We start from the raw sequence: 24,212 nt of genomic DNA, 5'->3' as shown, positions 1-24,212 counted from the left end.
CCTAATACAAGTACATATTGGGAGACACTAAACAGACAGGAACACGTGGATAAAAGGCATCTATATACAAAAATCTACTAACATAATGGAAACACACAGTCATCCCTTGAAAAACTCAGCCTTCGGGGGGAGGTACGTGTGGGCCATAGTTTTGCTAGCCATTGTCAAATACCACGTGAATTAAAGCCACCACATTCTAAATGCCACCCATGCGACGACAGATTTCAGACATACGTTTGGTAAATGTAGCATGCGTTTAGGACATCCCTGATTTGTGACTGCCCCGGGCTACCCAGCACTTCTACAGTGCAGCAGCTAACTCACTGCACAATACAGCTATGACATGGATACCCATCAAATACATCACATCTTTGCACCGACGTGCAGGCAACATGCCACAATATTCTTTTCATAGAATCATAGAATATCAGAGTTGGAAGGGACCTCAAGAGGTCATCTAGTCCAACCCCCTGCTCAAAGCAGGACCAATTCCCAGCTAAATCATCCCAGCCAGGGCTTTGTCAAGCCGGGCCTTAAAAACCTCCAAGGAAGGAGACTCCACCACCTCCCTAGGTAACGCATTCCAGTATTTCACCACCCTCCTAGTGAAATAGTTTTTCCTGATATCCAACCTGGACCTCCCCCACTGCAACTTGAGACCATTGCTCCTTGTTCTGTCATCTGCCACCACTGAGAACAGTGGTCCCTGCTGCTTTCTTTTCAAATCTAACCCCTTGCTGATAGTTAAGCATAATTTGACAAGGAGTCGAGCAGAGGAGTTACATTATCTCTGGCCTACTGCAGTGTCTGTGATATATAACGTTTAGGGAAAACATCAACTGGTTTAATCTATTAAGGAAAAATATTTCAGATTACATTTGGTGACCTGGTCTTCCAGGCATGAGCAGAAGACCTTGATCCCATAAAAATGTACCAGCAGCAAGCACCCCTGCACCATACAATGCCCCACTGACTTCAGTGGGAGATGCTTCCTCATCTCAAAAATCAGGCCATTTAGTTATGGATTTAGGAACCTAATTCATTTTGAAAATTTTGGCCAACAAGATTAAATAAGACAAAGACAAGAAATACCTGGCACTTTGCAAATAACTAAGACACATCATTTGACCACTGCTGCTAGCAAAGTCAGTACTACCTTATAAAAAGGACAGAATGCTCCACCCCCTTAAACACATACTGGCTTGGGGTGAATACGCTCTTATGCTCTTCCCCCGGTGGAGACTTTTCCCAGTGTCACCAGACAGCTTAGCACTGGAGCTCCTTTCTGTTGGTTTTTCAGTGCTTTGGTTCACTAACCCAAACCACAAACCTGGCGGACCCCACGGGCATCTCTCCCCCCCGTCCATTTCCTATTGGCCTGGCTTTTTATTTTTCAGTCGGACAGCTTTGAAAGAAACATTTCTTTCTTTAAAACCGAAGTCAGCATTCATAGATCGAGTCTCATCAGGCCTGACCCAATGCCCCTGGAAGGCAATGGAAAGATGTAGACTGAAAAGCCCAGATCTTGAAATCAGTGGGAGCCAGGCACCTAAACAGCTTTGAGGATCTGGGCCTAAGTGTTTTGGGGCAGGCCCTGTCATTTGCCATACGTTTGTACAGTGCCTAGCACAATGGAGCCCAAGCCTGTCCGGCTGCTAGGTGACATAGAAATGGTCACTTATTTATTTAAGTCAGTGTTATTGTTAATAATTACAGGGTTGGAATCAGGACCATGCTGTTTAAATCTCTGTAGGAAGAGGCCTCTGTTTTTTGCACTCCCGCATGTATCTCCTCATAACACAGTGCACAGGAGCTGGGAAGTGCGTATGAAGTTGTGTGTGGATGGCCCAATCCTGCCCTCGTTAGCTTGAATAGAGGCTACAGGATCCAGGACGATACAGTCAGGAAGTCCGTTCTAAAAGTCTTAAAAATCGAGCTTGTACGTTGCAGCTTATCAGGACTGGAAAATATAGCCAGCCCCATCACTCTAAGTGTATTCCACATCCCCCGTTCTCCCTTTGGGCCGGTAGCAGGACTGACTCTGGAATAAGGCGGAAGGGAAGACATCTATTTGTGTCTAGCAGCCAGTTCCTGCCACCCTGGCATGCTTTTCGTTTTGCCTAGCACAGCCGCCTCCACGATGGTGCTACCCGAGTTCCATTACCACAAACAAGGCGGGAGTCTCAGGCGCGCTACAAGAAGAAATGATTGTAAACACAGACTTTCATCCATCAGCATTAAACGGCTCCGAACGGGAAGTCCTTGTGCAGCAAACAGTGGCTTAGCTTGAAAATCAATATCTGAATATAAAAACCCTTGGCTACACTCCGCAGCCCCCACCAGTCATGGTTCAAACAAATTGTTTAGCAAGCAGCAGGAGCCCTCAAGTCCCCCCTATAGGCTGGGGAAAGTTTGGTGGTGAGGCCTGGCTGGATATCCTAGTTACCCCCCATCCCCATATCTCCTCCCCCCACCCAGGGTAGCTGTACTCTGCTACCAGTTGACGTGACTGATTTATTTGACTGAAACTAGCCAAACTGTCACTTAGAAAGTGCCCCCTTGGTGCCTCTTCTGGCTGGAACTACTTGAGGGTGGGCTCACCTAAGCCGTTCCTGTCAGGGATTTCAAATGAAACAAGCCACTGAATGTGAATCTGACAGCTCGACTGCCGAATTAGGGCTATTTGCATGCTAATTTTCACCGTGCTTAACTCACTGGCAGACCTAGAGCAAGAAGCAGCCTCCGCATGTTTGGAACAATGCTTGACTGATCTAGCTGCGTTAACGAGCAAATTATGGTAATTTTGTTATTACAAATGCATAGAAATTTCCAAAGAGTGGAGCAATACAATATGTTTTTTCTCCTCCTCCCCACTTCTAAAGATGGAGTCTTTTGTTTATACACATTTTGCCTTGCTTACTTATGTTTAGATATGCATAATGTTTCACTTTAAACAGAGGAGGAAAGGGTGGTTAGAGCAAAGAAAACCAGCACAGCGGACTAGACTATATACACGGATTATAAGACACCTGGGGCCGGATCCTCAGCTGATGGAAATCAGTATAGCCCCATTGAAGTGAATGGATCAACCCCCACGTACGCCAGCTGAGGAACTGGTCCATAAAGTGCAGCTGTTCTTAGCTATAGTGGGTGTAAATTACCCCAGCCTCTCCTTTTCAAATGGCAGCTCCTTCCTTCTTCCTCCAAAGTAATTTCTAAATCAAGTTAATGAAATAATATCTGACGCCATCCTACTGAAAACAATACCGTTTTTATCTATCTTCCATGCAGATGCAGTAATTACATTCCTGGGAGCTGAACGTCAAAATGTATTTTAAGTCTCTTAAAGCTCCTGGCAGTCCCTAATTCAAGATGCGCGTTTGTCGTGGCTAAACGCATATCATTGACTTATCTGCATTGCCATTAATTAGGGGAATCATCAGTAGAGCTAATTTGCGAACCAGCAGCACCCTAAGATATTTGTGATGGCACCGTGGTTGTATCGTGATTTACTACAAAATGTGTGTGTGTGTGTGTGTGTGTGTGTGAGATGTTTTTGAAAACATCTGGAACGCACTCAAAAAGGGCAAGTTCACGCAAATGAGAAAGATAGAACCCTACTTCCATCACCACGTTAAACGCAAAGGATCTTTTCCCTGTCGTGCTAGTGCTTTGCATCCTTTTGCTACAGATGTCGCTAGGTCCGAAGCTGCCGATTGTAACATGCCTTTGTGACCACCTGGGGGGCTCAAGGTGAAGGGACCTTCTAAGGCAGAACACTCCTGAAAGGAGAGCTGGACTTGGAGTTAAGGATATGCACAGGAGGACTGTGAATTTACTTCATCTGAGTGCTGAAGATTTACACCAGCGGAGGATCTAGACTCTTTAATATTGTGGCGGTGTATGGAAAATATTATGGGGATTTTTCAAAATATTTCCTGCCTGACCAATCTCTAGTTCTCTGCGAGGGAGGGAAAGAGAGAGGAAGAGTCTCTCTGAGTTTTTATATATTCTTGAAACAACCTGGCGTGTCACAATTCTGACAAACGTGTCATTAAAGTCCGATTATGTCCCTTAGGTCAGGACCTGAGCCAATCTCGGAAGGGGCAGGAGGAGACACAATCTACAAATCAATGGGCTAATTTTTCTATAATGGCCACTGATTCTGGGTGCTGTTGCATATCTGGGTGCCTGGTGCGAGACCCCTGGGGCCTGATGTTCAAAAGCCTGAGTGTTCACAGCTGCCCCAGAAATCACACGTTGGTACAGATGCTCGGTCCCGTGGAAAATCAGGCCCAAGTTTTCTTAAGTTGAGAGTCCAAAAATTGAAGCCGCTTTTGAAAACTTCGGCTGATACCTCCAGAGGCCAGGGGTGAAATCCTGCTTCTGCTGAAGTCAATGGCCAAAGTGTGCTGGATTTCAATGAGTTCAGGATTTTACCCTTAGGGTGCAAGGAGAGGGACCCCCTGCTACCCCTCTACAACAAGTGCTTCCCACCGCAGCCATCCTAACATGCAGCAAGTGAAGGGCACATGCTTGCCTTTGCCCAGGCACGGACTGGATGCAGCTGCTAGTGGGGTCTCCCTCATGCTAAAAACAGGATTGTAGATGCCACGTGTAGGGGTGTGCCCTCGGGCCTCTCCCTACTGCGTGTCCTATACACCAGGCCTCTTGAATGTTGGGGGAAATCTAAACCTCCGAGCCAGAGGAGGAAAGAGTAAAGCCCAGGAGTACCAGGAAGCTAGAAACGTGGTCCCAGCCGATGACACAGATTGATCCCAAACCCAGTGGGACGGCAGTGGGAGTCTTTCAATGGGCTTTAGATCAGGTCCAAACAGAGCTCGAGCCTACAAAGGACTGCGTGTGGTGCTGAGCCACCTCACCTCTCAAGAAGCCAGGGGGAGTTGAGGGGACTCAGGCTCCCCCAGGATCATGCCCACAAGCATCCCATTGAAGCCTGGGGGATCACTTGAGAAGTCAGGCACCATTCTAAGTGAGTGAGGGTACCAGAATTTGGCCCTACAGGAAGAAATCAGAAAAGCTACTAGTAGTTCACCTTAGCGCAAAGCCTAGTTCTGGAGTAAGAATTGGCTATGAGCGATAACATAACATGGATCAGGAACAGATGCAAATGAGACACACACAGTTTGGCCTCTTGCATTCCTGTCCTACAAAATGTTGCGATAGGGGGAGGGGAGTGCAAAATAAGTGCCTGTAATCTGTATGATGAAAAAAAAAAATGTGCTATGAAACCAGACTATGGAGCAGGGTTAGGACAGATAGCAGGTGGGTTTAGGATGACCAGACAGCAAATGTGAAAAATCAGGACGGCGGTGAGGCGGTAATAGGAAAGAAATATAAGAAAAAGACCCAAAAATCAGGACTGTACCTATAAAATCGGGACATCTGGTCACCCTAGGTGGGTTTATAAATTCTCTTTGGGCACCAAGGTAATAGGTACTTTACCGACTTTCTAGTACACTGAAGCAATTTCAAGCACTCACTTCTCATTTATTTCACCTGTTTAAAAATTAAAGGCCTGATTTTGCTTTCACTTAGATAAGTGAATCAGAGGCAACTCTGCTGAAATTGATCAAATTACACCAGTTTTACAGGTGTAAATCAGAGGAGAATCGGATGTTAATTCTTTACTCTATCCCCACTGATCCATTTTATCTTCTGCCATACTATCTTTTGCCATGCCCCTTCCTAGTTTTTTTCTCCTTCCAATTAACTCATTTTCATACATGTACTGTTGCATGTCAGAAGATTACAAAATGCTGTCACAAAACTTTAGCAGAACTGGAACTTTTTACACAAAACAAGACCAAATCCAATAAACACATGACAATGAATATGACTAAGATCTTCAGAGTCCCTGGAAAAAATAAAGACTATTGAAAAGGTACTAAAATCCTAATACCTTCATTTTGATCCCAGCTATGATATGGCACTCATGTCTCTGTTCTTTGTACAATAGTGGGGGCTCTACATTTTACTTTGTTTAAACAGTTTGCTGGATATATTGTTTTCCCTTGCAGGTACAGACAAGATGCATTCCTACATTAGAACAAACAGCCTTCAGAGAGGAAATTCACACAGTCTAACTTCTTCCCCAGCATTACTTTGTGGTCTTGTATGTTATGGTCATCGCTAGTCACAACAACAAGAATTATTGTAAAAACTGCATACTTGTTTCCAAGTGCCTAGTGTTTTTTGACTAAGCATCATCTTTATAACTAGGCGTGGGAGAATTAGACTTTTTTAATTATTTCAACAGATAATATAGATACTTATTTCTAAACATTGTTTTTTATTTTTATCATTTTAAATTTTCACAGTTGCACATAATTATGGAGTTTAAATGTTGCTTTCTATTTTTATCAATTTAAATGTTTGCAGGCTGGGAAATTATGGGGCGGCAATCAGACAATAATTAGTTAATCACAGTAGACGTTGAGACTCAAAAAGTTAAACTTTACAGCCATTCAAACACAAATCGTCAACATCGTATGTCAAAATATACAAAGTAAACAGCCTTAAATCAAACACTAAGAAGTTCCCAAGCAGCATTTTTCTTACTTTTCCTATCTGTAAATTTTGATGATTATCAATGGAAATATTTGTATTGGTTTGTGAGTGTGCGGTGAAATCAACATTTACCAATAAAAATCTAATGCTTCCAAGCCTATTGATAAACAAAAGACAGTAGTAGCACAATTGCTGCTGGTTTTTTTTTTAAATCCCAGTTTTGATCGTGGCTGTTTTCAGGTGCCTTTAGTCGGGTAATTGCACATAGACTTATATGAAGGAAATTCATTTGTTCAGGGTCACTGCATGGTTTTTCATTAAAAACAAATTACCGGTGTTCAGAAAGGACATCTGGGTTTCGAGAGTCCCATTAATGACTATATTTCCAGCATCACTATCCCGGACGGTCTACCCTTTCCTGTCACCCTCGGTTCTGAGCCCCGAGAGGACAATGAGAATGACAGTCAAGTGAAAGGGAAAACATGAGCGATGAGGCCAAGTACTTCGTCCCCAGAGAAGGCAAGAAGAGAAAAGTGAAAAAAAAAAAAAAAAAAACAGAGGGTAACAAGGGCCATTGTCTGAGCATTTTCAGCACAAGAACCAGAACAAATATTTAAATGAATGAGCATGATTATTTAAGCATAACCTTATTCAAATTCAATTATAATATGCCGCAGGCCCTTTGGACAGGACAAGGGGGATATGCGGCATGTTTTTAAACTGAAAGTACAAGGGGTGTGCCAGGCAGACACATGCTATCTGTCCATTTCCAGCTAGATTCTAAATCTGATTTTCCTCCCACTTAACACCCATTTAACCACAATAAACGTACTCCCTATTTGCACTGAGAGGGAGAGAGAAGGTTTTTGAGCCTTCTGTCTATTTATGAGACTCGAGAAAATTGATATGGGTCTGTTAGCTGCCTGCAAGGCACGAGGGCAAGCTGCAAGGCATGGAGGTGTTGGGAAGAAAATAAAAGATCATTTGAATTGCAAGCTCTTTGGGCCCAGGAATTACCTCCATTATGTGTGTGTCCTGAATGATGGGGCCTTGATCTCTGTTTTGGAACTTCTAGGGGCTGCCACATTACAAATACAATAATGTATAATAAGAGATACGCAATCAGTTTCTCTTGTAATGGAGAATTAAGAACCTAGACAGGCAGAGATATTAGAACCTGGTCTCATGACTTGCTCTGGTGCTGCAAAACTCTGTTAGGGGGTTCTGTATTGCTGGAAGTGCTGTGCTTGGCATTAGACATTGGAGCTGCAGACCTGCACCCCTTCTCAGCCCGATCAGCCCTTTTGCTACCCTACCCACCACGCTTCCACGCCCCTCTTCTGACTGCAGAAGCTGCCGCTTCCACTTCCCTTTCCTCCCCCCCCCCCCCTTGAAGCAGGAGAAGCATGCAGAAGACACTCGGCACCTCCTGCTTGATGGTTTTCTGCCCCTGGTGCACACACAGATTCTGGACAAAGGACTGCCCTCCGTATTTAACTCAAGAGGCCAAACTCATTCCTACTGTAATTCCATTGACTTCAGTGATGTTACACCTGGAGTGAATTTAACCCCTTGTTTGGAAATACCAGACATTGCAAGTTGCAACAAAAAATCAGTCATATTCTTACATGTTGTACAATATAAGTTGTCTGCAGAATGTCACTTATTACCAGATACGCATCACTGGAACTCTGGCAAGACACTGAAACATCAATTTCCTTGTGTGTGTGTGGGGGGGGGGGGGAAGGGTAACATTAAAATCATGATTGAACCTCTAAAACAATGGGGGGGGAATACAATGTTATGACATAAATTAGGGGCATATATGCTATATATGGAATATTGGAATGCTATATTCAGTTCTCGTCAAGAACACGTAACTAAAGAGAGGATTTAAAAAAAAATAGCAAACATTTTGTCGAAATGTTTCCCAATTATTTTTGCAAATTAAATGTTGTCAGAATGTCTCAAATCAACCAGTTGTGGATATAGCAGAAATGGGGGCATTTCAGAGACACGCAACAAAGTGAGGAGAGGAATGGAAACGCTTGTATATGAAGAGAGATCAGAAGGAGTGGGACTGATTAGCTTGGAAAAGAGATCAGTGGGGTAGTATAGAGGTACAGAAAATAATGAATGGAATGAAGATAAACAGGGCACTCCTGTTTAACATTCTTATTGTACAAGACAAAGTGATGCTTGTGTGACGCTGTATGAAATATGGGAGACACTTTATGATATTGTTAATACCAATATTATAAAATTGTAAGGAATCTGACCAGATATGCCATGTAAGGTATCTGTAAAAACGTTATGATTTGCCAAGTATGATGATCTTGTTAATATGTTTGTAACACCTTTGTATTGGGAGTTATAGTTCTGTAGGGTATATCTGTATTTCAAAACTGGTGCTGTTTCTGGGTGACACCCCCAGACAGATTGGCATCAGCACTGCCTACCATGTTCAATGGCCCATCGAGGGTCATCAGCTGTACAAAAAAACCCATTGAAAGATGCCAGGGGCTACACCTTATGAGTCAGCAGGACTTCTAGGAGCATACCTATGGACAGGGAACTCCAAGGTTTTTCCATGCCATGTGCTGTGAAGTACAAGCCACATGGCAAAAAGAATATAAAGGCAGCTGCATAATCTCCATTTTGTCTTCAATCCTGCTTCTTACCTCTGGAGTGACTTTTCTACAGATGAAGCTCTTAACAAAGGACTGACTGACCCATCCAAGCTGTGGATGTGTTCCAGAGGGACTTTCAGGCCAGAAAACTCACCAATACTGCTAAGAACCTGATCTATGGACTTTGAAATCTCTGCATGTATCTGACTGCTTTACCATTTAACATCTCTCTTCTTGTTCTTTTTTCTTTATAATACACCTTTAGTTTTAGACACCAAAAGGATGGGCTGGCAGCATGGTGTTTTGGGTGGTATTTCCAATCTCATACTGACCTGGCAATGTGGCTGGCCCTTTGGGGTGCAGAAGAACAATTTGTTCAGTGAGCAGAGTTTTTAAGTAACTTCTCACTGTACTGACCTATGTGCTGATTGGAAGCCAGAGAACAGGAATACAATAACAGGGGCTGTGTGATTTCTTTTTTCAGCTTCTTGATAACCAGGGTGGGCATCAGAAGCCCAGTTTGTGACTGGTTGGTAAGTTTAACTTCAGTTTTACCACCAGTTTTGGGAATATCTGCTGTCCCTTTTGCAGTCTGCCCTGCCCTTGGCATTTTTAAGTGAGGGCTGCCCCGGGCACACTGGGCTACAGCTTGTTGGGGCAAAGGTGTCATCTCTGTTTGGAAAGCATCTAGCATATTTTGGGCACAACCACAATTGGAATAAATAATATGATACAAATTTAAAACTGATAGAAAGAAATATTTTTTTCACACAACACATAATTCACCTGTGGAATTCATCACCATACGCTATCGCTGAAACCAAGAATTTAGTAGGAATCAATAATGGACTAGACATTTATATAGATAATGAGAACATCTAGAGAGGTACATTAGACAGAATAAGCATTTATAAGGGATACAAATTCTCATGCTTCGGGGAAAAGGTATTAAATGATGGGAGTTAAAAAGAAACTTCCCTTATGGATAGGTTATTTCAGAACTGTTCAATTTGGAGGGTTACTAGTTCCTTCCCTTGAATTATCTGCTGCTAGCCAGGATGCAGGATAGGGTCACTGCTCTGACCCAGTGCGGTAATTCTGATGTCCCGACCACCTAGTGTGCCAAGTGCTCTAGAAAGGCAATTGATCTCATAAGTGCTGCCAGCAAACACCCTAGAACAGTGGTTCCCAAACTGGGGTTCGTGAACCCCTGGGGGTTCGTGAAATGTTACAGGGGGTTCTCGGGAAAAAATTCCCTAATGGCGGACAGAGCTGTCACTAGGGACCCCAGGCACCATGGGGCCAGCAGCCTGGAGCCCCTGGACTTCCAAGAGGTAAGCAGATCAAAGCAAGCATATCTATCACACTGAGGAGATTTAAACTTCAAGACTCCTTATAAGAAATGGAAAGGGAGGTAGATATTTTTTGCTGTTTTTAAAATTAAATAGGCAGCTAGTATTGTTTTTAAAATTATTATGAAGAACAAGTTTAAGCTTTGTTGTAATGTGTGTTGTTTGCCTGGACTGCTCAAGACCTGAATGCTTGTGTAGGAGGAACTCTTTAACTTGGCTTCTTAAATACCTTTATGTTTGTTTCACATCTGATACTCCTTGATGAAACATAGGAGCCTTGTCTTATAACAGGCTTATTCAAAGTGATACAAGCTACGAAAGTGAGATCTTGGAAGAGTGTTGCCGTTTTCATAATGTAATAAGAATACTGTAATGATAAATAATAATTAATAATAAATAGTGTGTAATAAGCATGTCATAAAAACAAATTTTATATTTCAAAGATCACTTCTTTTATAATTTATACTCAGGTAAAGTTGAAAATCCCTGGAAATATTCATTTTTAGGAGGGGGTTCACGAGACTTGACATTTTAGTGAAAGGGGTCCACAGGTTGTTAAAGTTTGGGAACCACTGCCCTAGAGGATGTCTTGTGTATGACAGAAGCATTGGCTTGGCTGGGTTGTTAATATTACAACTGATCCACTAAAGCCAGTCTGCCCTTGCAGCGCTGATCTCAAAGAGGATGGCGTGAAAAGCATTTCCAAACACCTACTCTATTCTGCAGTGTTCATCCTGCTCGCTGGCGTGGGGGAGATGTCAGCTGGGTTCCCCTTCAGCAGCCAGGGGTCACATCCTGCATCTGGATCTGGGCTCTGGGTCTTGTCCCACCTGCTGCTGTTACTGCTGTGGGGCAGTGGGAGTGCGCTGGGTGACTGGCTCCCATCTGGTGGTGGCAGAGTGGTAAGTCGGAGATGCAGTTTGCTGTCAAGGAGCAGTAGCCACTGTGAGCTCCTTGGTCCACCCCGCCATGAATCTGGTAGCTGGATCTCTGGTGATGCCAGGGGCTGGGGTGATTGCCAGTTGGGGGTTGTGGAAGGGATGTTTGCCATATGGTAAAATTGGCCAAGGGCTGCGTGGGTTTTTTCACCCACCCCGTGGCACCCAAGATGTTTGGTTATGAAGTTTCCGCTACAATTGTGGGGGTTCTGGTGCAGCTGCAAGGGTCTGACTGCAGTTCCTGTCACCCAGTGGACTGCTTGGAGATTGGTCCTGAGTGTCATGACCAATAGGTCTCACACCTGGCCTAAAAAGTTCATGGGAGTAGCCACACTCTAACCCTCCACCTGGCAGCCTGCTGGCAATAGCTTGCCTGACTCCCAGGAAGTCCAGCCCCAGTGTGAGGCTTTGCCCCCAGGTCCGATTGGCAGAGTCCCAGAGCGGCTGATAGGCCTGCTGGCCCTACTTCAACCAGTAGCAGGAATAGGAAGGTGTCCAAACAACAGGGCTCCACCCTGCTCTAGACTGTGTGCTCTAGACTGTGTGCCTTCTGCTTCCTGCTTCCCCAGCCTCATCTCCTGGCACCCTGTCCCAGCTTGACTCCTGACATCTGACTTCTGATTCAGACCTCCAGTCTGTCGCCTGCCTCTGACCCCCTAGTATCCTGACCCGGCCTCAGCTCGGGTTCCCAACTCAGAGTTCTGATCTGCAGTTTGTCACCTACTTCCGAGCTCCCAGTATCCCAGCCCAGCCAACGACTGACTCCTGTCTCGTGACTGAGGTTTCTGGCTCCGACTACTAGGTCTAGCTGCCACAACCCAGCCATGGCAGCTTTTTCAGACACAGTAACCCTACGGGACCCAGCCCAGTGCAACAAGAATGGACCAAACAGCAGAATCACAACCACCCAGAAGCATCAGGCTTGCCCACAAAGATAACTGACTGCGAGAATGAAGGGAGGAGAAGAAAGATTTCCTGCAGCCCCCACTTCTGCATACCGTGACCTCAGCTTCTGTATCACCCACTGAAACTATGCAAGACGATCTGGCTCATCAGCGACTCACACTTGATGGAAAAGAACAGTGCCATCAGCAGCACCTGTGCTTCTACTGCCATGAACCTGGCCATGCCATCTCAGCCTACCCAGTTTGAATACCAAGGAGCTCAGAGAAACAATCCTGCCCCGGCACATCAAGAGAAACCGGTTTGGGCCTAGAGGGAGGAGAACTTCCCTGTACCTTAATCCTCACTAAGATGTATCCTGAACCCCATCCAGGTACTTCTCATTCACAGGTGCCTATCCAGCTGCGCATTCCAGGATTCTGATATGGCCAGTGCCACATGCTTCAGAGGGAATGGACCTATCCTCTATTGACTTAACTAATTCTTTTTTGAACCCCGTTATAGTCTTGGCCTTCATAACATCCCCTGGTGATGAGCTCCACAGGTTGACTGTGCATTGTGTGAAGAAGTACTTCCTTTTGCTTTAAACCGTCTTCCTTTTAATTTCATTGGGTGATCCCTGGTTCTTGTGTTATGAGGAGGAGTAAATAACACTACCCTATTCACTTTCTCCACACCATTCATGATTTTATAGACCTCTATCATATTCCCCCCACCCTTAGTCATCTGTTTTCTAAACTGAAAAGTCCCAGGCTTTTTAATCTCTCCTCATATGGAAGCTGTTCCATACTCCTAATCATTTTTGTTGCTCTTTTCTGAACCTTTTCCAATTCCAATATAACTTTTTTGAGATGGGATGACCAGATCTGCATGCAGTATTCAAGATGTGGGCACACCAGGGATTTATATAGTGGGATTGTGATATTTTTGGTCTCATTATCTATCCCTTTCCTAATGGTTCCTAACATTCTGTTTGCTTTTTTGACGGCCGCTGCACATTGAGCAGATGTTTTCAAAGAACTATCCATGATGATTCCAAGATCTCTTTCTTGAGAGGTAACAGCTAATTTAGACCCCATCATTTCATATATATAGTTGGGATTATGTTTTGTTTTTTTTTTATTTGGAGTATACATTTAGTTTGAGCCTCTATTATGGTGTTTTTTAATAGTTTCCACGCAGTTCACTTTTGTGACTGTTCCTTTTCATTTCCATTTAACTAACTCTCTCATCTTTGTGTAGTTCCCCCTTCTGAAGTTAAACGATACTGTGAAGGGTGTCTGGTATTTCCCCCACCCACAGGGATAATTAAATTATGGTCACTCAAAGAAGCTCACTCCGGCTGAATGAAACTACAAGATCGTGGACATGGAGCTTCTGGCAATTAAAAATGCCTTCAAAGAGTGGTGACTCTACTTGGAAGGGGCCTGCCATGTGGTCCAAGTGTTTACCAACCATAAGAACCTGGAGTATCTGTGTACAGCCAAGGCTCTAAAACCAACAGCTCCAGTGGTGCCTATTCTTTTCTCAGTTCAATTTTACCATCACATACCGCCCTGGAACCAGAAATGCCAATGAAGCCTTGTCTTGAAGAAATGGCTCTGATCCATGAGACCCCAGTCCGGGACCATTTTCAAGTCCCATACTTAATCCGACTGGCCACCAGGATCTACTTGCACTCATCCGTTCTGCTTCTGTCTCAGAAATTCTGCCAGATGCGTTGGCCACATGACACTCGGGAGGGGTCCTGTGAGAGTGGTGGTCCTACAACTATGCCATGACTCCACCCTGGCAGGACACTTAGGGCAATATAAAATCCAATGATTAATGTCCCATTTCTTCTGATGGGCCTGAGTGCGCCCCACGACAGAGACCTCTGTTGTTTCTTGCAAGATGTTCACCCACTCTAAGATCCCACACCAGAGACCCTGTAGTCTTCTCCATCCTCTGGACACACCACCTCAGCCCTGGGAGGATTTTTCTTGCACTTTGTGGTGGAACTACTAGAATTCAGTAGTTTCATGACCACCTGATGGAGGCAGATCTGTTTTCTAAGATGTCTCACTTACTCCTCTACATGTGTTTACCCTCCGCGGAAGAAGCCACCCAGCTGTGGATAAGCAATATAGTCCATCTTCAGGGCTTCGTGGATCACATCACCTCTGACTGGAGGCCTCAGTTTACTGCCCACTTTTGGCACGAGACACTATGTTTATTAGGAGTACACCTGTACTCTGCCTACCATCTTCAGCCAAATGGAAAGAATCAATCAGATCTTCAAACAATACTTATGATGCTACATCAACCATCACCAGGATGACTGGCCTTCACTGTTACCCTATGCAGAGTTCTCATACAATTATGCAGACCACACATCCACAGGCCACAGCCCCTTCTTTATCAACTATGGGTACCACCTCCAATTTCACCTCCAACTACATACATTCGCCCCCAACCCACTACCTCGGACCTAGTACAAGACATCCATCACACCCAACAGCAGGTGAAGGAACACCTTGAAAAGGCAAAGGAGGACTACAAAAGGCGCACAGACAAATGTGGACAACAGGGCCTGCCTATGCTGCAGGACAAAAGGTGTGGCTTTCAACTGAACACCTCCGCATGGACAGACCCTCTTTGACACTTGACTGTCGGTTCCTTGGCCCATACCAGATCCAGCGACAAATCAACCCAATCACCCTCAAGCTCTAGCTGCCTCGATCCCTTAGAGTCCACCCCGAATTCCAAGTCTCACTTCTAAAACCCTACCCTGAGAACACATTTCCTGCAGAGCCCAATCACCACCTCCACCAGTGCAAGGACAGAGGCAGGAGGAATACATTGTACTCAAAGTCCTTGACTAAGATCCCTCAGGGCAAATTATGGTATCTGGTTGACTGGGCCATAATCTTCCCAATCAATCAGGTACCAGGTAAAACAGGACATTGGGCCATAGTACTTTCTCTGTGCTGCAATTTTTGGCTCTTTCCCTTTTCTAAAGGCCTTGTCCTGCTCCCCACAATTACACCGGTGGTCCCATTTAGGAGCCCAATACAGCTTCCGTTGGAGACTTCTATTGCCTTTGACAGCAGCTGAATCAGGGCCAATGTCAATGGTACTTCTTGCATGAGCAAGAAACAGGACTTGGCTCCAGTTTTGTTTTGTTCTCTGATGGTTTCTGTTGAGTGGACAAGCAGATCTGTGTGTTATTAAGGACTGTGGTTTCAATGGCTGGGGGTGGGGGTAAGGGAACCAATACAACCGAGGAAGAGCTTGAGGACTTCTTCCAAGAGATAGGAAAGCACAGCCCTTAAAAGGACGAGTCCCCGATACCACAATCTCTCTCCAGACACATTTCACAGAATCTGTAACTTTAACAGTGTAATTCACACATCAAAATTTACTTTGTTCAGTTCATAAGAATTTCAGATGAGTCATACCTGTAAATTGCTGTTTGACTGCAATGTACTCAAGTTTAATCATGTGGAAATTAACCCAAAACTTCTGGGCCTGATCCAAGACCCTGCCCTCAGTCAGGGCCTGATTGAAAGCCCAATTAAGTCAATTGAAAGACTCCCACTGATTGCAATGGTCTTGAATCAGGCTCTGCTCTCATTGACAATAATGGGATTTCTGGGCAAAAGAGGTTTGCTGATTGGACCACACATAATACAATAAATAACAGTAATAACTAATAATGCTTAACACTTATCTTCATCTATACATCACTATATGCTCTACAAGAGCACGTGAGCATCATTATTCCTCTCTTAAGGAAGGGAAAACTGAGATGCAGCAAGGTGAAGTCATAGATCAAGGTCACTCAGGTACCCAGTGGCAAAGGTGGGAAGAGAATCCAGAGTTCCTGAGTCCCAGTCCAGTGCCCTATTCATTGGGCCACACTGCCACATACAGCTAGTGGGATATATGCAAATATGTTTCACTCATAGTGCCTCAGATTCAGCAAAGCACCTAGACATGTCTTTAAATGCCTTGATAAATAGCCATGGGACCTATGCACATGCTTAAAGTTAAAGGCCAGTAAGAATAAGGACCAGTAAAAGGAAGAAGAAAAAATAACCACATACTGGAAGCAATATTCATACTTGCCATGTGTAATGTTGTATCCTATTAGGTTGCGTTACCAAGCTATGTTGGGCTAAATTCTCCTTTCATTTACACTGGTGCAACTTCATTGGTGGCAATAGAGTTTCATGGGTGTAAATAACAGTAAAATTTAGCCCTACAATTTTACAGTCTGTTGCAAATAATGGTGCCTTGCATAAGATTCTGTGTAGTTTCAGTTGATATTTCCAAAGCCATCTAGAGGATCTAGATGCTCAATGAATGGAAAATAAATGTCTAAACCCCATTTTCAGGTTGCTCTGAAAATTTCAACCATTATATTGTATCGTATTATATTGGCAAATGATGCACACATATGTAAATCCCCACCCTTTTTCCTACTTTGGAGCATGCTTGACCCAGGAATTCTGCACATCTAGACATGATGTTATCACAGAAATATGCAATTGGTTTGCTGGCACTGTGGTGCCATTTGGAAGGGCTACTTTTCACAGGCAATTTTCCCAGTGGCAGTCAGTACGATAAGACAACAGGGGTGCAGGGACTACTAAAATCCTGATGGGGAAAGGTGTGCTCCTGGGATCCCAAAACATTACCAGGTTCTCGTTTTACAAGGCTGTCGTTTTTAAAGCACAGTATAGAACTCGATTTTTCCGGAGAAAGTTTTTCAATTAATAAGTTAGCTGGTTTGAGTGAGCTGGTCGCAAGTCGCATTGGCGGGGATAATTCTCTTTGTTGATATATGCCATCCTCCCTTCCAGCAGAGCTGACAGGCCACCGAGGAAAGTACACCCTGAATTCCTGAAAGGTGCAGCATCGCTGGGGAATTGCAGTAGAAAGTCTTGTGCCTAGAGCTCCGAGAGAACTGTGTTGTCCAGTTAGTGGGAAAAGCCCCAATTTGGATTATTTTTTCTTTTCCAGAAATGGAACAAAATCACAACAAACTTGAAAGTTTGCCATGAAACAAAATTCGGGGGGGGGAAAAATAATCATCTCAATCTAAACATTTTGTTCCAATTTTGGCCTTTAATGAATTTTAAGTTCAAAATCACTTTTGTTCCAAAAATACCAAACCAGGCCGTTTGGAAATCATCTCAATGCTTTGTTTTGGTTCTTTTAAAATGAAATTTCAGTGAAAACGACACATTTTGTAAATAGGTGTCTAAGTCAATGGAAAAAGGCATTTTTGTCAAAAACATCTTTGGATGGAAGATGTCCAACCAGCGCTGCCTGTGTATTGCATATGCAGGACCGGCTCCAGGGTTTTTGCCACCCCAAGCAAAAACACGATCGGCGGCAGCTCCACCACGCCGCTTTCTTCTTCGGCGGCAATTTGGCGGCAGGTCCTTCCCTCCGAGAGGGACAGGGACCCTCCGCCGAATTGCCACCGAAGAGCCCGACGTGCCGCCCCTTCCCCTTGGCCGCCCCAAGCACCTGCTTGCTCAGCTGGTGCCTGGAGCCGGCCCTGGCATATGTCCCACAGCAGCAGCAACCCCACTAATGTTGGCCCCTGCCTTAAAGCTGCCGTAGAACCATGGTTAGCTATAGAATTAGTTATGAAGCTCACCTCTCTCTTGTCCAGGAAGTCCCCTCTTAGGCCCAGATCCTCAAAAGTATTTAAGTGCCTAATTCCAACTGAGGTCTATGGGAGTTAGGCACAGAAATATATTTGAGGATGTGGGCCTTGGTTAACTCTTGAGGATCCTATCAATTTATCAGGAACCAGAAAACACCTCCTAATTCCTTAGCTGTAGGGTTTGCAATTTGATCTAATGGTTTACCAGGTTTCAAACCTCCAACTAAATCAGTAGGAGCCAGATAGTTAATCAGGATATTTTACAGTTACCCAAAAGGCCTTCACTCAGAGGCAGTCAGTGCCTGTATTTTTAAACCCCGGATACTTCGTGTGGTACCCTACCATAACGCAGTAAAGCAAGAAACACCCAATTTATAAACCGACCAAAAAGCAAGAGAGGCGCTAATCCAGGAGATCCCATCCCTCCTGTGCAACCAGGAAGTTCATTCAAAACTGCTTCCCCCTAACACTTTCATAGAGCTTGTCTCACAAGGACACTCAAGAAAATTAATCTGAATTCATTTTTAAAGTGGATTGTTTAAGCCGCATTAAATCCCCTGTGTGGATGCTCTTATTTAGAAAGTGGTCTTAATTCAATTTTAATTCAGTTTAGTTTAATTCACTCTGGAAATAAATTAAACTAAACCAAATAACAGTTATAATAATTCAGAATAAGAGATCCCACACAGGAGTTTAATGCAGTTTAACTAGTCCACTTTAAATTTACACCTTTAATTAATTCAGATTAGTTTCCTTGAGTGTCATTGTGCATACAAACCTTTATACTTACTCCTTTGGAGTCTGGTGCACTGTGCCAGTGTAAAGGGAGCAGGGGCTACTTCAGGAAGCCTGGGTAGAGCTAGTCCCAATGTGTCCTGTCTCAGCTCTGCCAGGAACCTGAGTGGGAGAAGGACCAGACTGCCACTGGACTGGATCTGACGCAGCCGCAAAGTGGAAGTGGCAAAAGGAGCCCCCCTGCCCCCACTTTGCACTGCCCATTGCAATTGCAGGTCCTGTATGTGGGAGTGGGGGCAGTACCTGCTCCCTGGGGTCACTCACAAGGGCATTGGCACCCCAAGGATGGTGGGAGGGAGGCACGGAGCACAAAGGACCATGGTTGTGCTCCCTCTTCACACTGGCCCTCAGATCACGACAGATGCATCATGCCAAAGGACCAGTTGGGAAGGCATTGTTGTGCATGTCCTGATAGACAGGCCCTCCCTAAGCTCCCCCTGGAGTGGGCCAGGGACTAAAGGCCCCTGCCATAGGGTAGCTGGCCCCTTACATTAAATTGGGCTCAGTTCTCCTGTTCCAATCTGGGTGCACCCTAGTTTGGGGTATGAGGAGGGTGGGGCTGCCCCTGGGAGTTATAAGTGAGAGTTCAGAACCCAAGAGTCCTGAGAGCAAAGAGATTTCTGAGGGAGAGCAGAGCGGGGTGAGAGCTTCAGGAGGGGTTGCCCATGAAGGAGGGAGTGGGGAGAGGTCCCTGCTTCAGCCATGGAGCCAGGTGAGGCTGGTGAAAGTAGAAGGCAATCAGGGGGTCACCTACAGACTTGCCCAGGCCACAGAGAGCTGAAGGCTGAGAGCAGCAGAGGGCAATGCTGGCTGGCTCTCTAAAATGGAGGCCCAGAGTGGATGGAAGGCTGAGGAATAATGGAGGGGTGAGCCCACTGAGCTGGTCCTGGGCAAGTGCTGGAACCCTACCTGCGAAGGAAACAGGGCAGAGAAACACCCCAGCTAGAGAGGATGGGATGTGGCCTGACGAGAGATGCTAGAGCCGTACCTGAGAGCCGGGGTGAAGCACAGTGAGACGCTAGAGCCGTGCCTGGGAGCTGGGGTGAAGCCTGGCGAGAGACGCTAGAGCCATATCTGGCGTTGTACTGTGCTGGGAGGATTCTGGTTTATGGTAGTGGGACTTCAGGTAATAACGTAACCCCACAAAACGGGCTATTTCTATACTCCGAAGGCTGCCCTGAGTTTATTTCAAGAATCCAGAGGGAAACTGAGGTGAGGGACCACTTGCAGGGCACCCAGGAGGAGGCTGCACGTTCACAGCCTCTTTGAGAAGAAGGGAGGGTGCGTGACAGAGTGACAGAAATGGCAGGGAGAGGGCAGGAACTGGCCTGGGGCCGGGAGGATGGCGCTGAAGAGGTGGCTGGCAGAAAAGGCCAGGCCGGTGGGGAACATGAGGTCCATTGCCTGCTGAGATGAGCTTTGGAGCGAAGGGCTCTCGTTCAAGATATGGGAGGGAGGGGAAAAAGCAGGGAGGGAGTGGGAGCTGGTGTGGGGCGGGGGGAAGGAGATAAGAGAGAGAGGAGCTAGGTAGACTCAGGTCTGATCTACCCCATCAAGATTTCTCAGGACAGGTATTCTAATCCCTGAGTTGTAAGAGTTAACACTCATTCCCCAGCCCCTCGGACACGCGCTCTATGAATCCCTGGCAAATGCTGTACAAACAAAGACACTGTAGCTGGGGACCAGGTTATTCACAGTCACATAACTGATGTCAACAGCAACAAGAATGCAACAAAACATCATATATGTCTTATCATGTCTATATTTCTCCCGCGTCTCTAAACACTTCACAGACACAATCAGTTAATTATAACAATCGTTCATGGCTCACAATTAAAGCTCTTATCAAAGAACCACATTTTGAGCCTATGCTCTGAAAATTATTCCAGGGAAGCAGCAGGTCTAGGAGGGAATCCCAGAGAATTGGTGAAACGTACATTCCCCTTGTATAAATTTCAGGGCAGAATAATTCAGCCAATATCAGAGCACAATCACTGATATGCATACAGCATTAAACCTGACCTGTCAGCTCCTTCAGAACCAAATCATAAAAGACGGTGTGCATTCAGAAGAAGCCTCTGAAACGGGCCCTTCAAATGACAAGAGACAAGTGAGAGAAGGTATTTTGGATTCTAGTTAGCAAACCCACACTTAAATGAGAACGAGAACCTAGAAGAATTGCAGGTGACCTTCAACCTAGCTGGAGCAGAAGGTTGTTATTAAAAGGCCCAGTGAAAGGAACATTGCAGTTACTCAATCTAATGGGTCACACCAGCCTACGTGTAGTTAAAAATAAATCTATTACACAGAGAAATCAGCTCAGATGAGTCGAGATCATTGCACTGCATCTTTCTAAACTCTGCCAAATAATGTGTGATTGGTCTTAGGTATTACCAAACCTGCCCATCTCGGGTACCATTACTTAGTAGTAGGGGATATTGCAGATTATGTATTCCTCATGCCACTTTTTCTTAAACCAAACTTTGCACCCTCGATAATCTGTATGTTATTCCCTGATAACCAGAACCTTCTATGCTCAAACTCTGTTCACTATTTTTTTCTTTAACATCATCTTAATAAAATTTTTAAATCTGAGCACCCCACAATCTGTAAGGTATTTACGCTCCCTGCACCCCTGCGAGCTAGGGAAGAGCTATTAACCTCATTTTACAGATGGGGAACTGAGACACAAACTAAGGGCTTGTCTATGCTGTGCCGCAGTGCGGACTACGGGGAGGTGCAAATTGCCGAGCACGAAGTGTTGCGTTCTAACTGCCCTGTGGGGATGCTCCGGGCACAGGCTAAAAGGTACCTAGTTCACGTTAACGTAGTCTTCTTTCAAACAGGGCTATGTTCATGCAAACTAAGTACCTTGTAGTTTACGCCAGCAGTGCCTACGGGGGGCAGTTATGGAGCAACACTTTGCTGTGCTCTGCACTTCACCCTCCCCTGGTAGTCCACACTGAAGCACATTGTAAACGTAGCCAGGTCTTCAAAGGATTTCGGCACCTGAAGGTGCAGACACCTAAAGGGATTTTCAGACACACGCCAATGGGAGTTAGGAGCCTACCATGCTTAGGCACACTTGAAAAACACAAGTTTTTGTTCTGCGTTTGTACAGCGCCTAACACAATGGGGTCCTGGACTATGACTGGGGTCCCGGGGCACTATGCTTATACAAATAATAAATAATAATAATAATAATAAGGACTAGTGAGATAAAATCTTAACATAGGCTGTAACAGAACCACCTTGAAACCTCATCACCTACACTTTCAAAACTGACTCAATTTTCTGCTGTTCAAGTTGGGGCACCTTTAAGGGGCTGATTTTCAAAGAGCAGGTGCTTAGCACCTTTTGAAAATCAGGTCTCTTCAAGGCATCTCCAGAGCGTCACCCACAATCCCTAGTCACATGAAAGAGTAGGCCCCACATTTGGAAGGGTGCAAATTGTTCCAGGATACAAAGTAGGACGATCTTTTCCTTTCACCTCAGGGAACTGACATGATCTTAGATAATGTGCAGAGTATTTGGGTTTCATAACAGCTGCACAATAGCCGTTTTAGCCTTAAAAGCACAGATGTGCTATGGGAATAATTTAACACTTGCTGCTATCAAGAAGCTTCATGCAAACCTTCCCATTTTCAGGCTGGCTCAAGTGAAAGACAGCGCTTGCTAACTTGAGATCCATTTCCTTCACTAGATACCAGGACGCCATGCTTCTGAACACAGAGGGAATAGTGCTAGACCAACCTCTGTCACAGTCTTGCATTACTTCTGCTTCCAGTAGGGTGACCCGACAGCAAATGTGAAAAATCGGGACAAGGGTGTGGGGTAATAGGAGCCTATATAAGAAAAAGATCCAAAAATCGGGACTGTCCCTATAAAATTAGGACATCTGGTCACCCTAGCTTCCAGACTTAGAAAGAACTAGGAGGTCACAGTAAATGAAGTTAACTAAACTTGGCCAACTTGCAAAATAAAGGATTGCTTTGTGTTCCGATTTTGATTGAATCATAGAATACCAGGGAAGTCATCTAGTCCAACCCCCTGCTCAAAGCAGGACCAATCCCCAGACAGATTTTTGCCCCAGATCCCTAAATGGCCCCCTTGAGGATTGAATTCAAACCTGGGTTTAGCAGGCCAATGCTCAAACCATTGAGCTATCCCTCCCCCCATAATCAGGGGCAGATGTTTTATCCTGACTAGTTCACCCATCCTTGTTCCTAGCTGCTCTTCAGAGATGCTTGTATAACTGCAAAACACATTTAGGGAAATCTTGTTAATAAAGCACCTTAACACTGATGTGACTTTTTTTTTAAGGTTCTTAATATTTAAATGGACGGAAGTGACTTGCAATCACAGCATAATGTTGTTGCATTTTCAGGCCAGATCCTCAGCTGGTGCAAATTGCTGAAGCTCCATTGAAATCAGCAGATCAATTTACACCAGTTGAGAATCTGGCCTGAAGTTCTAGGCAAGTTTTCTGGTATGATGTAAATCCTTACAGCTGTATAAAATAAGCCATTATTATATCACATTTCCTTTTGTATCTGTAATGTTTCTGTATCTATGTCAATCTTTATAAAATCCCCGGCTCCCCCCTACACTACTTTCAATACCATTGCAACACTTTTTATGAGCAAAAATGACTAAATGTTATTACAATGACCTGATTCATACTTCTAATTCTTAAAACTAATTCATATGAAGAGTGAATGCGTTTTTCTTAATTTCTTAAAGATATTATCAGGAGACAAGTAAAATCGAGATTGATCATATATCCAAACTTCCACACACTCTAGACATAAAGCCAGTGTGACCAACTCTTATGCTGTTTATCACAAGTTTTATGATATTTTGTTCTTAATCCCCAGCTGCTGGAGTCATGTGATTATGTAATAATCTCGGCTTTCATTTTTTTTAAAACAGAGTGAAGAAAGCTTGGAAATACGGTCCAAGTGCACCCTAAAGGCCCAGAAACTAGAAAGCAAGTAAAAAAAAAAAACACAACTTTTTTTTAAAAGTCCCATGATTTTTAAAAATCCTTTACTCGTAACTTTTGAATGCTTGGGGTTCGTAATACTGTATAACACTTTTCCTAGTAAGCAGTGGTGGCCTTAACATTGAGATCTAAGGTTGCGAGGATCAGATCCGCAGCTGCTGTAAATCTACATAGCTCTTTTGAAGTCAATGATTTTCATCATACTTAAATGTCAAACCCAGGAGTATATACAACACAACACTCCATCTGTCTCTAGCCTTATCACTATCTGTATGTCTAAAGCACCAACAGTATCACCATTGTGTCTAGGATCATAGATGAATAATTGTGGATCAAAAGTTATCAATAGATAACCCAACTGTATTCATAGGGACCTCATCCTACAAGGTGCCTCTT

General features: G+C 44.5%; 1 protein-coding gene across 3 annotated transcripts in view; it reads right to left on the bottom strand.

Moving 5' to 3' along the window:
* PAX5 (paired box 5) overlaps positions 1 to 24,212 on the bottom strand; it is a 232,082-nt gene that overhangs the window by 45,540 nt on the left and 162,330 nt on the right. The gene's annotated exons all lie outside the window — the stretch shown is intronic.

This window comes from Trachemys scripta, chromosome 6, assembly GCF_013100865.1.
Source record: "Trachemys scripta elegans isolate TJP31775 chromosome 6, CAS_Tse_1.0, whole genome shotgun sequence".
Lineage (NCBI taxonomy): Eukaryota > Metazoa > Chordata > Testudines > Emydidae > Trachemys > Trachemys scripta.
Note: the sequence above shows the minus strand (reverse complement) of the source record. Positions and strands in the feature narration are given on the sequence as shown.